Source organism: Petaurus breviceps, unplaced genomic scaffold (genome assembly GCF_028583685.1).
Source record: "Petaurus breviceps papuanus isolate PSGF00001 unplaced genomic scaffold, PetGlider_PUasm1.0 91133, whole genome shotgun sequence".
Classification (NCBI taxonomy): Eukaryota; Metazoa; Chordata; class Mammalia; order Diprotodontia; family Petauridae; genus Petaurus; species Petaurus breviceps.
Window position 1 is genome coordinate 89663104 of NW_027187419.1, and position 14981 is coordinate 89678084.

Sequence of the window (14981 nt, forward strand, 5' to 3'; positions counted from 1 at the left end):
AATAATGCAATAGACACTTTCAAAGGAAACTAGGAAGATCTTTATGAACTGATTCTAGTAGAACTGGAACAACTTATACAATGACAACTTTATAGACAAAAACAACTAGAATTCTTGTCAATGAAATGATAAGCAATGAGCCCAAAAGAGGAAATATACTACTTGCCTCCTTCCAGAAAGTTGATTAAGTTAAAATGGAAAGAGAATCCTACACATATTTTTGGGCATGTCCAGTGTGAAAATTTGTTTTGGAACTAGAGTATGTATATATATGAAAAGTTTTATTTTTTTGTTGTTCATGTAACAAAGGAGTGTTGAGAGGGACAAATGAAAAAAAAAGAAAAATATTGAAATATGTCATATTTTTGTACCATTAGTAATAGACATTGGAGAAGATTTTATTGCAGAGGTTCCAAAAATGTATCTTTAAAGCCCGACTCAAATATCATCTCCTTCATAATTTTCCCCCTGGTGTCCTTATTCAGAAATGAATTTCTCTTCATAAGCCTTACCTAGAGATTTGAAGATCTTGTAATAGTGATCATGCATTATTTTATCACAAGGCTATTCATTTACAGATAGTCCATGCTTATTATAAGCTACAGTTTATAATAAGCATGTAGTTTATAAGTTTTATGAGGCCGAGGATTTTCATTAAATTTAATGCTTTACATATAAAGGGATGTTAATTGAAACTGCTTCAGAAAGTCATTGATGATTAGCCTTTGTGTGTGGTTGTATATGTCCATCCAATTTTCTTATCTATGTCCATGAAACAAATATATTTTATCAGAAACATTTTTGTTGATACAATATCTGTATGTCTAAATATTGTGTATATATAATACGATAATATATACAAAATATATTTGGAAAAAAATTACAGAAGGATCAAACCCGTAAGTGATCAAATAGGCAATGTAGAGAGGTGTGGTAAGAGTAAGTAGATTGTAACATATGGGTGACTGATTTTTTATAATCATTGCAGGCTTTTATATACATTATATCGAAATTAGTGTTGCCTCTGACTATTATACCTCTTTGTTGACAAATAAGATGAAGCACTTCTTGGTTAAGATAATATATTTAAGCATTTTTGAAATCTCTTCATTGTGACGATGGACTCAAGTCAATAAGTATTTATTAATTGTGTTACCTGTGTGCCAGGCACTGTGCTACATGCTCTGAATATAAAGGCAGAGAATAGTTTCTGCTCTCAAGGAGATAACAGGCTAGTAAATGAGAACATATAAACAAACATGGACAAAATAGAGATAATCTCAAAAGGAAGCCACCAAGATTAAGGAGGATTAGGAAGAGTGAAAAATTTATCCAGGAGGTAGAGATAAAGAGAGAGAACATTCTAGGCATGAGAAAGTCACTAGAAATGCACAGAATCAGGAGATGGAGTGTTATGTATAAGTAAGAGCAAGAAGGCCAGTGTAGAAGGGCATAAAGTATAAAATTGGAAAAGGAGGAGGAGACCAGATCATGAAAGGTATAGCATGACAAACAGTGGAGTTTAACTTGGATCTGGATGTTACAGAGTCTTACTGGAGTTGATTGAATAGTATGTGACATGGTCAAATTTGGGCATTAGGAAGAACAATATGATAACCAAGTAGAAGATAGGTTGGTATGGGGAAAGCTTTGAGTAAGGCAGATTAATAAACAGGTTACTATCATTGTCCGGGCATAAGGGGATGAGAGGCTAGACCAGGGTGTTGACAACAGCAGAGTAGAGAATCGGACATAAAAGATATTACAAAGGTAGAAATGACAAGATTTGTTAAACTGATTGAATATTGAGTCAGAGAGTAAATAGACAAGGATGACACCTATGTGAGTCTGGGTTGCTGGGATTATATTGTACGAGTTCATTCCAATATCTTTTTGGGGGCACATTTCCAATTTTTTAATTAGGTTGAAGAGGTAAGGTTAGAACTAATATAATTGCATGTTATATCTTCTTTTTATTATTATTTTTCTAATTTTCTGTTGATTCTGAGGTTACTCTAAAAAGCCTATGATTGAACCCAGAAAGCTGATTAGTCTATCACCAATACTCTGGTTTCCCTTCTCTTCATTTATAGTAATGATGTATGGTTGAATTTTAACTATATAATCTTAGCTACATGTGAATCTTTCACCTCCTTATTCTACTACCAGTCATACCTTGTTAATTCTTAGCCCCAAATTGACCAAATCATTGTCTTTCTCTATTCCTATTCATATACAGCTGAATGCTATTGAAGAAAGTCATACAATCATGCCAAGTCATTCGTTCCATTTTTTTCGTGTCCCATTCACAACTTAGTTTTTTTCAGTCTGGTTTATGATCCCAGTATTGGATTATTTAAATAAGTTGTTATTTTATCTAATCCAATAAATTCTTCTATCAATATTGCATTAAACACAGAAATTAATTTGGATAGGCTTCTTTATTATATTGCTTCAACTAAATATGCATGGGTCTCTCTCCAGTTTGAAAATGTCTCACAGTGATTAACAATATCTGTCTTTATTCCTATGAGCTGTTAAAAAGTATTATAGGCTTTAATTAATTTTTATTTTTCTCCTTACTACTGGACCACAAAAATTAGATAAGAGGGGATAAATCATGTCAGACCAACCAACAAGAACATAATCAGGGCAGGCTTTAGGTCTTACTGACTATGGGAGTGTTAATAAGTCTAATATTATCCATTTTATATAATCTTTAAATAAAGACACTATATACATATGTGCATTGTTCTTGCAACAGATGGAGCTTGCTATCCAAAGACTAAGTCTGATAAGTATGGAAAAACTCATCATCTGTAGATTGGACACAGCTGATGAATTTATCAGTCATGGAAACTCATGAAACAAACAAAAAAAAATTAAAATGTCCCTTATTCCTATTCAGACTTCTCTACTTCCACAGTGACATGGGAGGAGTTCTGGGAAAAGGAAGCAAAATATGGAGAGAATTATAATTTTAATACCATCTATAAGTATTAACTTCATTGTTGGTATTCTATAAGTGATATTTTTCCAGTGACCAATTAACTGACATAATTGGAAGAAATGAATTACACCAATATTTACAATTCCATAATAATGTAAGACAGGAGAGAAAATAAAAAGTTGTAATTATATAAAATGTGGCTTACAGGATCTTCTTGGAAAGGGATACAAAGAAATAGGCATAGTTTGTTTTAGCACATGCTAAAATGCAACAAACACACAGACACACAGTATACATACAATAATAATAATAATATACTATGTATAAATACACACATATGTAAAGCTTATTAATGTAATATTGTAATGCACATGATGATTGCATGCTAACAATAACAATAAAGCAAAATAAAATAAAAATAACACGTGAGGATAATTGTAGGTACTTTGGTGGGACCAGAAAAGAATATAGTCATGGCAACAGAGTAAGTCTGTATTCTAAAGACCAACTTGGTAAATGTTTAAAGACCACCTGGTAATGCCCTTTTTTGTCATGGAAATTCATGAAACAAAGAAAAAAAATGGCCCTTTGTTCTTTGTAGACCCCTGCTATTTTTTGTAACGATGATATCAAAACAGTGAGAAAGGAGACAATGGATGCTAAGGATATAACAGTTTTTAGAACACCAAGAAATTCTAACTTGACTGTTCATACTCTAAATGTGATATCCTTGTCCAATGACTGATGAGGAGGCATGTCTGAGGAGGAGTCAAATCATGTCAATATTGACATATATGACATAAATGAAAGTAGAAGGTAAGATGTTATAGTTTAAAAGAAATTTGTCTCAAAAGTGTTCCTCAGAAAAGCAGAGCAAAGTGCTGAGGGAATGAATATTATTTTATAAACAGTGTTAACAAGAAATATTCTTTCATGGGTTATTTGGTAAAAACTTATTATAAAACTAATGATAAAAAGCCTGCAAAGTTAGTACAATGAAAAAAAAATCACAGCTAATGAATGTATATTGGTTGGTTAGAGTACAGATGTAGAAAACTTAAAAGAAAAAGCAAAAAAAAAAAAACTTGAAAACACCCCCCTCCCCCTGTCAAATCAAAATACTCTGATGCCTGCTGATTTCAATACAAAGTTGGAGAATATTAAAATAGGGAAATGTGAGGAAGCATGATTCAGGAAAAAGAAACAAGCAATTGAACAACTTGGAAATTATACAGAAGTTCACGCATTTAAATCATGAACACTTTCTTGAGTTGAGAGAGAGGAAGGGGGAAAGGGAGAGAGAGAGAGAGGGACTTGGAAAGGAAAGGAGAGAATCAGTAGGTACCATATTTGGCAAACCCTACATATCATGATAAATGAATCAAAAATGTTTATTAAGCACCTAAAATAAGCCCATCACTGTGTGAGTTTCTAGGAATAAAAACCAAAACACTGAAACAACCTTTCTCTCAAGCGATTTACATTATAGAATAAATTATGATATAGATACTTTCATAAACAGAAAAAAATTGCTACTGATGTGGGAATTATCCCTGATTCAGCTTTCTCTGCAGAGTCAAACCACAGACTCTTCAGAGGTAAGATTAAAATTAGCAAAACAAGAATGAGAACAATGGGAAAAAATATGGCATAAAATTGAAATGATTATTTAAAGAAGGAATTTAAAATACAAATGTGAAATAGGCAATAAAATTACATTGCTACACATTATCATCTAGAAGTTTAATATATACATACATACATATATATATATATATATATATATATATATATATGAATATCACAGAAAGGAGAGCAAAAGAGCTCAGAAGTCACCTTATTTACCAACATCTGATTCCTTTGCTAGATGGAGAGATGATTGCCAAAGTCAGAATATGAAATAATATTTATAAAGTCTTTTTAGGAAAAGTAATGGAAGATTATGAGCATCATTAATTTATGAAACAGAGAGAAGAAATGGATGGTAAAGTCAGTTCAAAGGAAAACTGTCAAGATAGCTAACTAAAAATATCATCTGAAAGTCATTTTTTTAAAGAAAAATTTTGGGGGCAACTAGGTGGCACAGTGAATAGAACACCAGCCCTGGAGTCAGGAGAACCTGAGTTCAAATCTGGACTCAAACACTTAGAACTTACTAGCTGTGTGACCTTGGGCAAGTCACTTAACCCCAACTGCCCTGCCTTCCCCCCTCCAAAAAGCAAAAACATTGAAAAAAATTAAACTTTTTTTCTATAAAAGATAGTGAAACAACTATGCTACACATCTTGTAACTTGTTAATATCACAAAAAGGTTAATGGTAACTGAGAGAACATAAACTTATGGTATTCATTCAACTGTTAAAAGTTTCTATTTATTCATCCATAACATATCTAGTTTTTACCCTTTGTCTCTACTCACATTACCACTACTTTAGTTAAAACCTTCCTCATCTAACTTAGATTACTTCAACATATTCCCAATTGGGGGGAGAGCCAAGATGGTTGAGTAAAAGCAGGAAATTGTCTGAGCTCCCACTCCAACTACCTCCAACCAAATATCTATAAAATATGTCTGTAGACAAATTTTAGAGCAACAGAGCCCACAAAGTGACAGAGAGAACCAAGTCTCCCACTGAAGGCATCCTGGTAGGCTGACAGAAAGGGTCAATTGCACAAAGCTGGGAGTGGAGCAGAGTCCTGTGTGAGCCCCATGGTCCTAGACCTGGGGCAGCACCTACCAGCCACACATTCTGGCCAGGCCAACTTCAGGAGAGGGAGTCACCAGCAGCTATGGAAGTTTCCAGACCTCTCAACCCATAAATGCCAAAGTGAAAGTAAAAGTCAGTGGGGAACTCTGTTGGAACTGGGTGACAGAAGAGTGTGGTACTTACCCTGGCCCCAGGGCAAGAGGTGGCAGAGGCCTGCTTCATGGCTGCCTCTGAAACTCCTGGCCTGCAGATCACAGGGGGACCAAGAGACCATTCAGAGGGTAATCACTCTTGCTTTGATCTACTTGGATCTAGATCACGGTCTTGGATAGTGGTCCTGGGGTGAGAAACACTAGTGTGTCAGAGCTTGTGATGGCTGTAGAGGGGGTGCCCTCCTCAGATCTCTGACAACATTTGCACAAACCCCAGCAATATGGGACACATCTCTCTCCACTCTGGAAGCAGAGTTCTACCATGGGAAAGAGTTCAAAAGTCAAATAATTGGCTGGGAAGATGAGCAAGCAAAAGAAGCACAATCAGACCATAGAATCATGTTTAGGGGACAAAAAAGATCAAACATGGAAACAGAATAAGTTAACAAAGTCAAAATTCCTGCATCAAAAGCTTCCATGAAAAATATGAACTGGTTACAGGCTATGGAGGAGTTTGAAAATCAAGTAAGAGAAGTAGAGGAAAAAATGGGAAGAGAAATGACAATGATGCAAGAAAAATGAGTCCACAGCCTGCCTGCTAAAGGAGATCCTCAAAATACTGAAGAAAATAACACCTTAAAAATAGACTAACTCAAATGTCAAAAGAGGCCCAAAAAGCCAATGAGGAAAAGGATGCCTTAAAAAGTTAAATGGCCCAGAAGGAAAAGGAATTTCAAAAACTCACCAAAGAGAATAATTACTTCAAAATTAGATTGGAGCAAATGGAAGCTAATGACTTTATGAGAAATCGAGATACTATAAAACAGATCCAACCAAATGAAAAAAAAATAGAAAGCAATGTGAAATGTAATGAATGAAATGTAAATGTAAATGAAACCACTAACCTGGAAAATAGATCCAGGAGACATAATTTAAAAATTATTGTACTACCTGAAAGCCATGATCAAAAAAAAAAATAGCCTAGAAATCATCCTTCAAGAAATTCTCAAGGAAAATTGCCCTGATATTCTAGAACCAGAGGGCAAAATAGAAATGGAAAGAATTCATTGAACACCTCTTGAAAAAGATCCCAGGGGGTGGAGTCAAGATGGCAGAGTAGAAGCAGGACCTCCCCGAGGCTCTGGCTTCCACCTTCCCCCAATCCATGTAAAAGGGACCCTAAAAAACTTTGGAGCTGCAGAACCCACAAAATGACACAGAGAAGCTAATCTTCCACTGAGGACAGCCCAGCAGGCCAGCAGGAATTGGCCAGGGCAGCACTCAGGAAGCCGAGGCCAGCCCCATGCCAAGGCTTTAGCCCCAGGGTGGGCCTGACAAGCCGCCGGCAGGAGGGAGTCCAGATCAGCAGCAGCTGTAGCCATTTCCAGATTTATAAATTCATAGATGCAAAGGACAAAGTGAGAGGTCAGTGCAGGGTGGACTTTGGGACCCAGTAAGTGGGAGTGTGTGGCTTTTGCCCCCAGGGCAAGAAGCCACTGAGACTGTGCCAGAGCCACTGTGGCAGCTTCAGCTCCTGGCATGCAGAGTGTAGGTGGACCAAGCACCAGTCTGATGGGTAATTTCTCTTGCTTTAACCTTCTTGGATCTGGATTGCAGTATAGGGTGGAGGTCCTGGGTGTGTGCCCAGCTTGCTAGAGCGTGTGGAGGCCTCAGAGAGTGCACCCATCTAATACCTCCAGCAGCTGAGAAAACCCCAGCGTTTGGGACAAAAGCTTCCCTGTCTGGTGGCAGAGTCCTACGGTGGCAAAAAGCCCAGGGGTCAAGTGACTGAGGGGTGACAGGACCAGGCAAAGGAAACAAAGCAGACAAAACATTCCAACATTAAACTCCTATTTGGGGGACAAAAAGGAGCAAAGCATGGAACAGGAGGAAGACAGTGAAGTCAGAACTCCTGCACCAAAAGCTGCAAAGGAAAATAAAAGCTGGGTACAGGCCATAGAGGACCTTGAGAAGCAGATAAGAGAAGTGGAGGAAAAATTGGGAAGAGAAATGAGAACAATGCAAGAAAATTATGAAATGAGTGTCAACAGCCTGACTGAGGAAAATACCACCTTAAAAAACAGACTAACTCAAATGGCAAAAGAGGATCAAAAAGGCAATGAGGAGAAGAATGCCTTAAAAAATCAAATTTGCCACATGGAAAAAGAATGTCAAAAGCTCACTGAGGAGAATCATTGCTTCAGAATTAGATTGGAGCAAATGGAAGCTAGTGACTATAGAGAAATCAAGATGCTGTTAAACAGATCCAAACAAATGAAAGAATAGAAGGCAATGTGAAATATCTCATGGGAAAAGAAAAAACTGACCTGGAAAGTAGATCCAGGAGAGATAATTTAAAAATTATTGGACTACCTGAAAGCCACGATCAAAGTAAGAACCTAGAAATCATCCTCCAGGAAGTTCTTAAAGAAAACTGCCCTGATGTTTTAGAACCAGAGGGCAAAATAGAGGTTGAAAGAATCCACCGATCAACTCCTAAAAAAGATCCCCAAAACTCCTAAGAATATTATATAATATATATGTAATTTATATATTATATAATAATATGTTATATTATTATATATTTATATATATTATAATATCATATAATATAATAATATATTATGTAATATATATTATATATATTCCAGGTTATGGAATTCCCAGATCAAGGAGAGAATACTATGAGCAACCAGAAAGAAACAATTTGAATATTGTGGAAACACAATCAGGATAACTCAGGATCTGGCAGCTTCTACCTTGAGGGATCGAAGGGCTTGGAATATGATATTCTGCAGGTCAAAGGAGCTGGGATTAAAACCAAGAATCACCTACTCAGCAAAACTGAGTATCATGTTTCAGGGGAAAATATGGTCATTCAGTGGAATAGAGGGCTTTCAAGCACTCTTTCTGAAAAAAAAAAACAGAGTTGAATAGAAAATTTGACATTCAGATACAAGAAGCAAGAGAAGCATGAGAAGGTAAACAGGGAAAAGAAATCATAAGGAACTTATCAAAATTGAACTATTACCATTCCTACATATAAAAACAATAATTCTAACTGATGAAACATTTTTCAATATGAAAATCTTTGAAGGGAATAGAAATATATATATGAGGGTATATGGGCATATGAATACATATGTGAATTTGTGTATATATGTTTATAAGTATACATAGATAGAGGGCACAAGACCAGTTTAATAGGAAGGGATGATACTTAGAGGTGACATTAAGAGGTGAGAGCGGAATATAATGAGAGGAGATGGGGAGAGACAGAATGGGGTAAACTATCTCATATAGAAGAGGCAAGGGGAAATGGTTACAATGAAGGGGAAGAATAGGAAGGCAAAAGGGAATGGGTCAACCTCATTCTCATGGAATTTGGTTTAGGGAGGGAATGAAATACACACTAAATAGGGTATCTCAACCTACAGGAGAGTAGGGGGAAAGGGGATGAGGGGGGGGATAATGAAAGGGAGGGCAGGCTGAGGGGGAGAGAAGTTGGAAGCACCCACTTTTGAAAAGGGATGGGATCAAAGTAGAGAATAGAACAAGTGGGAGGTGGGATAGGAGGGAGGGAAATATAGTCAGTCTTTTACAGTATAACTACTATGTTATTGTTTTACATTAGCTACACATGTATAACCTATACTGAACTGCTTATCTTCCCAGTAAGAGTGAATGACAAGGGAGGGAGCGTAAACATATTATTATTATTATTAATACTATTTTACATATATTTGAGAAATAAGATATACAGGCTCTGGGACATAGAGATCCGCCATGCCCTGCTGGAAAAGTTGAAAGGGGTATGTGAGAAAATATGGGAGAGAGAATATTTGAGGAGGAGATATCCTTTGGGACTGCTATTTTGGGGCAGTGGGTAGGGGACAAATGGGGGGAAAATTTGTAACTCAAAATCTGGTGGAAATGAATGGTGTAAATCAGAAGTTAATAAAGCATTTGAGAAATGAAAAAAAATGTTTTTTTACATGAAACTGGGAAATAAGATGTACAGGCACTGGGATATTGAAATCCACATTCCCCTACTAGAAAGTTAGAGGGGGATGGGAGAGTTATAAGAGAGAGCAGATTGAGGGAAGGGGTATTCAGCAGGCTCGCTAACTTTGGGTGGGGGTAGGGGAAAGATGGGGAAAAATTTGTAACTCAAAATCTTGTGGAAATGAACATTGAAAACTAAAACTAAATTTAAAAAACATACTCCTAATTACTTGCCTGACTTCTCTCTCTCCATTCTAGTGTATCCTATATATATATATCTGTCAAAATATTTCTTTAAGCATAAGAATGACTAGGTAACTACCTTACTCAATAAACTCCAATTGATCTCTATTGTTTCTGAGATTAAATATCAACATAATAATAGCTAGTATTTATACATCATTTTAAGGTTTGCAAAGTGCTTTACTATGGTCTTCATTACAACCCTGGATGGTACATGTTATTATTTCCCCATTTTATAGATGAGGAAACTGAAGCTGAGAGCAGTCAAGTAACCTGACCAGAATCAGAAAAGCAGTAAGTTTCTGTGGCAGGATTCAAACTGACTACAAATATTTCTGACTACCAGTCCAGTATTCTATCTTTACAATCTGGCCCCAACTTCTATTTTCAGTTTATTGGAAATTCGTTTCCTTTCTTTTTTTCTATGATTCTCAGAAACTGGCCACCTCTCTGTTCTTCACCTAAGACATTCAATCCCCCATCTCTATCCTTTTGCCGTGACTGTGTCTCATAGAGGAACACACAGCCTCCTCACCTCTTCCTCATAAAATAGCTCTCTTCATTCAAGAATTCCCCTTCATTATTTCCACAACTTCATCCTAACAATTTTACTTTTCTTCTTTCTATATTTCTTTTATATATGTATATTTGTGTGTATAAATGTATATGTATATATATACATAAATATACATGTATATTTGATGTATTAGCATTACATTAGAATGCAAACTTCTTGAGAATAGGGATTGTTTTATTGTGTTTGTATGCATGTATTTACTTGGAACATTTACCACTATTCCTGACACACAAAGAGTGCTTAATTAATGCTTCTTAATTGATCAGTTAATTAAATATTGACATATGCTTATACCTCCAATTATATGAAATCTTTGTGAATTATTTATACATGAAGTAAGGACATCCTTGATGATGATATTAGTAGAGAACAAGTAGGTTTTTACAAGTGATATTCAATAATAGTTCATGTTTTTAATTACTTCATAATTAACTGCAATATATAGACAGTTCATGATTCCATTGTGCTCTATTTGTTCACGACCAAAAATATGTTTGCTTCATTACAGCAAAAGGCCAGCATACATATCTTTTTATAATAAGGTATCTCCCACTTGTATATCTAAAAAATTCATATGCAAAAGAGAAATAACCTTGTTCATAAGTCTTTTAAAACAAATATCAACCAAAGAATAAAACTGTGATATGTCTGTTAAGCAAAGGTATTTCCCAATGTTATGTATTAAATCCATCCTGAGCCCATGCTGAAGAGGGACTCCCTGGGGATGGCAAATTCCTCCAGATTCTCTTGTTTGTGGATCATATTGTGTTGATTGCATCAAGTCCAAGAATATTTTAGAACCTCATGGAAGAAATCTACAATCACTCAAAAGGGTTTGACTTGTCCATCCATAATGGAAAGACCAAGTAGAAAAAAGTATAACTTTTGCCCAGATCTTAACATGCATTCGTATAGACACACTTCAGAGTTTGTCCAAATTTATGTATGAGGATAGACATTACGATGGACAGTAAATTGGGCTGAGTTAAAAAGATGAGATTGGTGAATTGCTTTCATGAAACTGAAACTCTTTTAATGACTGACTCCAAATGAACCATGAAATCAGAGGCCCATCATTTAAATATGGACATTGAGTAGTGTTGCTACATGGCACTGAGATATGGAACAACATTGCCTCTGAAAAAATACAAATGAATATCATACAGAGTGAAACAATGAGGTGAGTGCTGGATATGAACCAATGGAAACATACATACCAGTGAAGAATTCCAAAAAGATGAACAGGAGGAACATCAAAAATCAAAATAAAATTCAAATTAGAAGAGAAAAGATAAGAAGACATTATGTACAATAGTTTCAAATTGACCTAATCAAATAAGGCTTTGATGCTGAAAAATGCAAAATGAGAAAAGGTAAATTATATTGATCTTGTTTTCACCATTTCTTCCAAAAGTTTAATGTAGGGGTGGCCAGGTAGCACAGTGAGTAAGAGCACTGGCTCCAGTGTCGGGATGACCTGGGGATCAAATCCGGACTCAGGTACTTAGCACCACACCCAGAAATAACTGGCCGTATAACCTTGAGCAAGTTACTTAACTCCAATTGCTTAAAAAAAAAGTTTAATGTAACATTACCAGCAAAGCTAAGCAAGAAGAGATAAGAGAAATTCCATTTAAAATAATCATAGATAATATGAAATACTTGCTACCGTATCTGTCAAGACAAACCTAGGAACTATATAAAAAGAATTACAAAACACTTTTCACATGGATAAAGTCATATCTAAACAAGTGGGAAAATATCAATTGCTCAAGGGTAGGCTGAGTCAACATAATAAAAATGATACTTCTACCTAAATTAATGTACATATTCAGTGTTGTAACTATCAAACTACCAAAAATGACTTTATAGAATTAGAATAAAATTTATCTGGACGATCAAAAAGTCAAGAATATCAAAGGAATTAATGAAAAAAAAACCATGAAGCAATGTGGCCTAGCCATACCAAATCTTGAATTGTACTATAAAGTGGTAAGTGGTAATCATCAAAATTATCTGGTATTTACTAAGAAATAGAGTGATTAGTGGAATATATTAGGTTCACAAAATACAATAGCAAATGATCTAGTGCTTGATAAGTTCAAAGACCCCAGTTTTTGGTACAAAAACTCACTATTTGACAAAAACTGTTTGGAAAATTGGAAAACAGTATGACAGAAACTAGCAGAGACTATCCTATTACCTAAACCAAGATAAGGTCAAAATGGGTACTTGATTTAGACATAAAGGGTGATACCATAAGCAAATTAGGAGAGTAAGGAATAATTTGCCTGTCAGATATATGGAGAGGAGAAGAATTTAAGATCAAATAAGAGAAAGAGAATATTATGAAATATAAAAGAGAATTATAATTACATTAAGTTAAAAAGGTTTTTGCATAAATAAAACCAATGCAACCAAGATTATATAGAAAGTAAAATTCTGGGACATACTCTTTTTGGCAGTGTCTCTGATAAAGGCCTTATTTCTAAAATATATAGAGAACTGAGTCCAGTTTATAAGAATTCAAGTCATTCTCCAATTGACAAATGATCAAAGTATATCAGTCAATTTTCAGAAGAAGAAATTAAGGCTAGCTATAATTATATGAAAAAATACACAAATCATAATTGACTGGAGAAATGCAAATTAAAACCAGTCTGAGGTACCACCTCACCCCCTATCAGATTAATTAATATGATAGAAAAGGAAAATAATAAATGTTGGAGGGGATGTGGGATAATTGGGACACCAATGGAGTTGGTGGAGTTATAAACTGATTGAGTCATTCTGGAGAGCAATTTGGACCTAAGCCCAAAGGATAATCAAACTGTACCTACCCTTTGCTTTGAAAATACCACTAGTAGGTCTGTATTCCAAAGAAATTTTTAAAGAAAGGGTAAAAGGATCTATTTGTAAAAAAAAAAATCTGTAGCAACTCTCTGCGGTGACAAAGAATTTGGAATTGAGGGGATGCCAATCAATTGGGGAAGGACTGAACTAATTGTGGTACATGATTGTAATGGAATACTATTTTGCTATAAGAAATGATGAGCAGGTGAATTTCAGGAAAAGAAAAACAACCTAAAAAAGACTTATATGAACTGATGCAAAGTGAAATGAAGAGAACCAGGAGAACATTATACATAGTAACAACAACATTGTGCAATTCTCAACTATGAATGACAGTTTTCACAGCAATGCAATGATCTAGGAAGATTCTAAAAGAATGATGATGAAAAATGATATCCACATCTAGTGAAAGAATTGATGAATTCTGAATGCAGATTAATGCATACTATTTTCACTTTTTTCATGTTTTTTTCTTGTCTGTTTCTTCTTTCACAACATGACATGTTTTACATGATTGCACATATATAACATATCAAATTACTACCAACTAATGGAGGGAGGAGTTGAGGGAAGAATGGAAAAAAATTTTGAATTTAAACCTTTTTTAAATGAATTCTAAAATTGTCTTATGTATAATTGGGTAATTAAAATAATATTTTAAAAAATTGAAACTCAATTTTAATTTTTAAAATTTTAATGTTATTGGGAACTATTTAATGAAATGAAATATACAAAAGGGAAAAAGAGGACTATAAAATTTTAATTCAATAAATTTCACAACTTGAAAGGATTTCAAGGTTACCTAGTCTCACTAATTCAATTGAACAAGCTCTTTTATATCCCTATTTTACACGTATGAACCATTGTGCTTAGCAAGAGACAAAAGCAGAATAATAAACAAAGCAAAAAACATTAAAAAATAATGTTAGGTATTGTGACATTGATGAGGACCTAAAGGCCTAAAAACCACATCAGTTATCAAATAGTTTCTCTCCTTGGTAAGGGAAGTGTTGTGGAAGATCAGGCCAGTATTGGTTTAGAATATAAATTCATTTGTAAAGCACTATGGAAGAAGTTTGCCAAAGATTATAAGCAATATCACCTCAAAAAGGAAAACCGGTAAAATGCAGGAGACAAAAATAAGTTTACAGGAAGCTTGGTATGAGATCCAAATGCATCACATTGTCCCAAGAGTATATATAATATATATATAGATGAAAATGGGAGGATAACTGTAGACACAAAATGAAATAAATCTGTCAGTGTTTCTATAATGATCTATTATTATCATCAGTGACAGTGAAACTACCTCATCTGGACTCTTAACACTTTAGTCTCTGATGTGCTGAATGAAGAAGTAGACATGGTATTCAAAGTAAAGTTGAAAAAAGAAATTGGATCAGAGCAAGTACACTACAGGCAGATCCAAGCTGAAGCAAAATGATCTTGAAAGCTTTGAGAGATCATCTTACAAGTTGTCTTAGGGAAGAGAA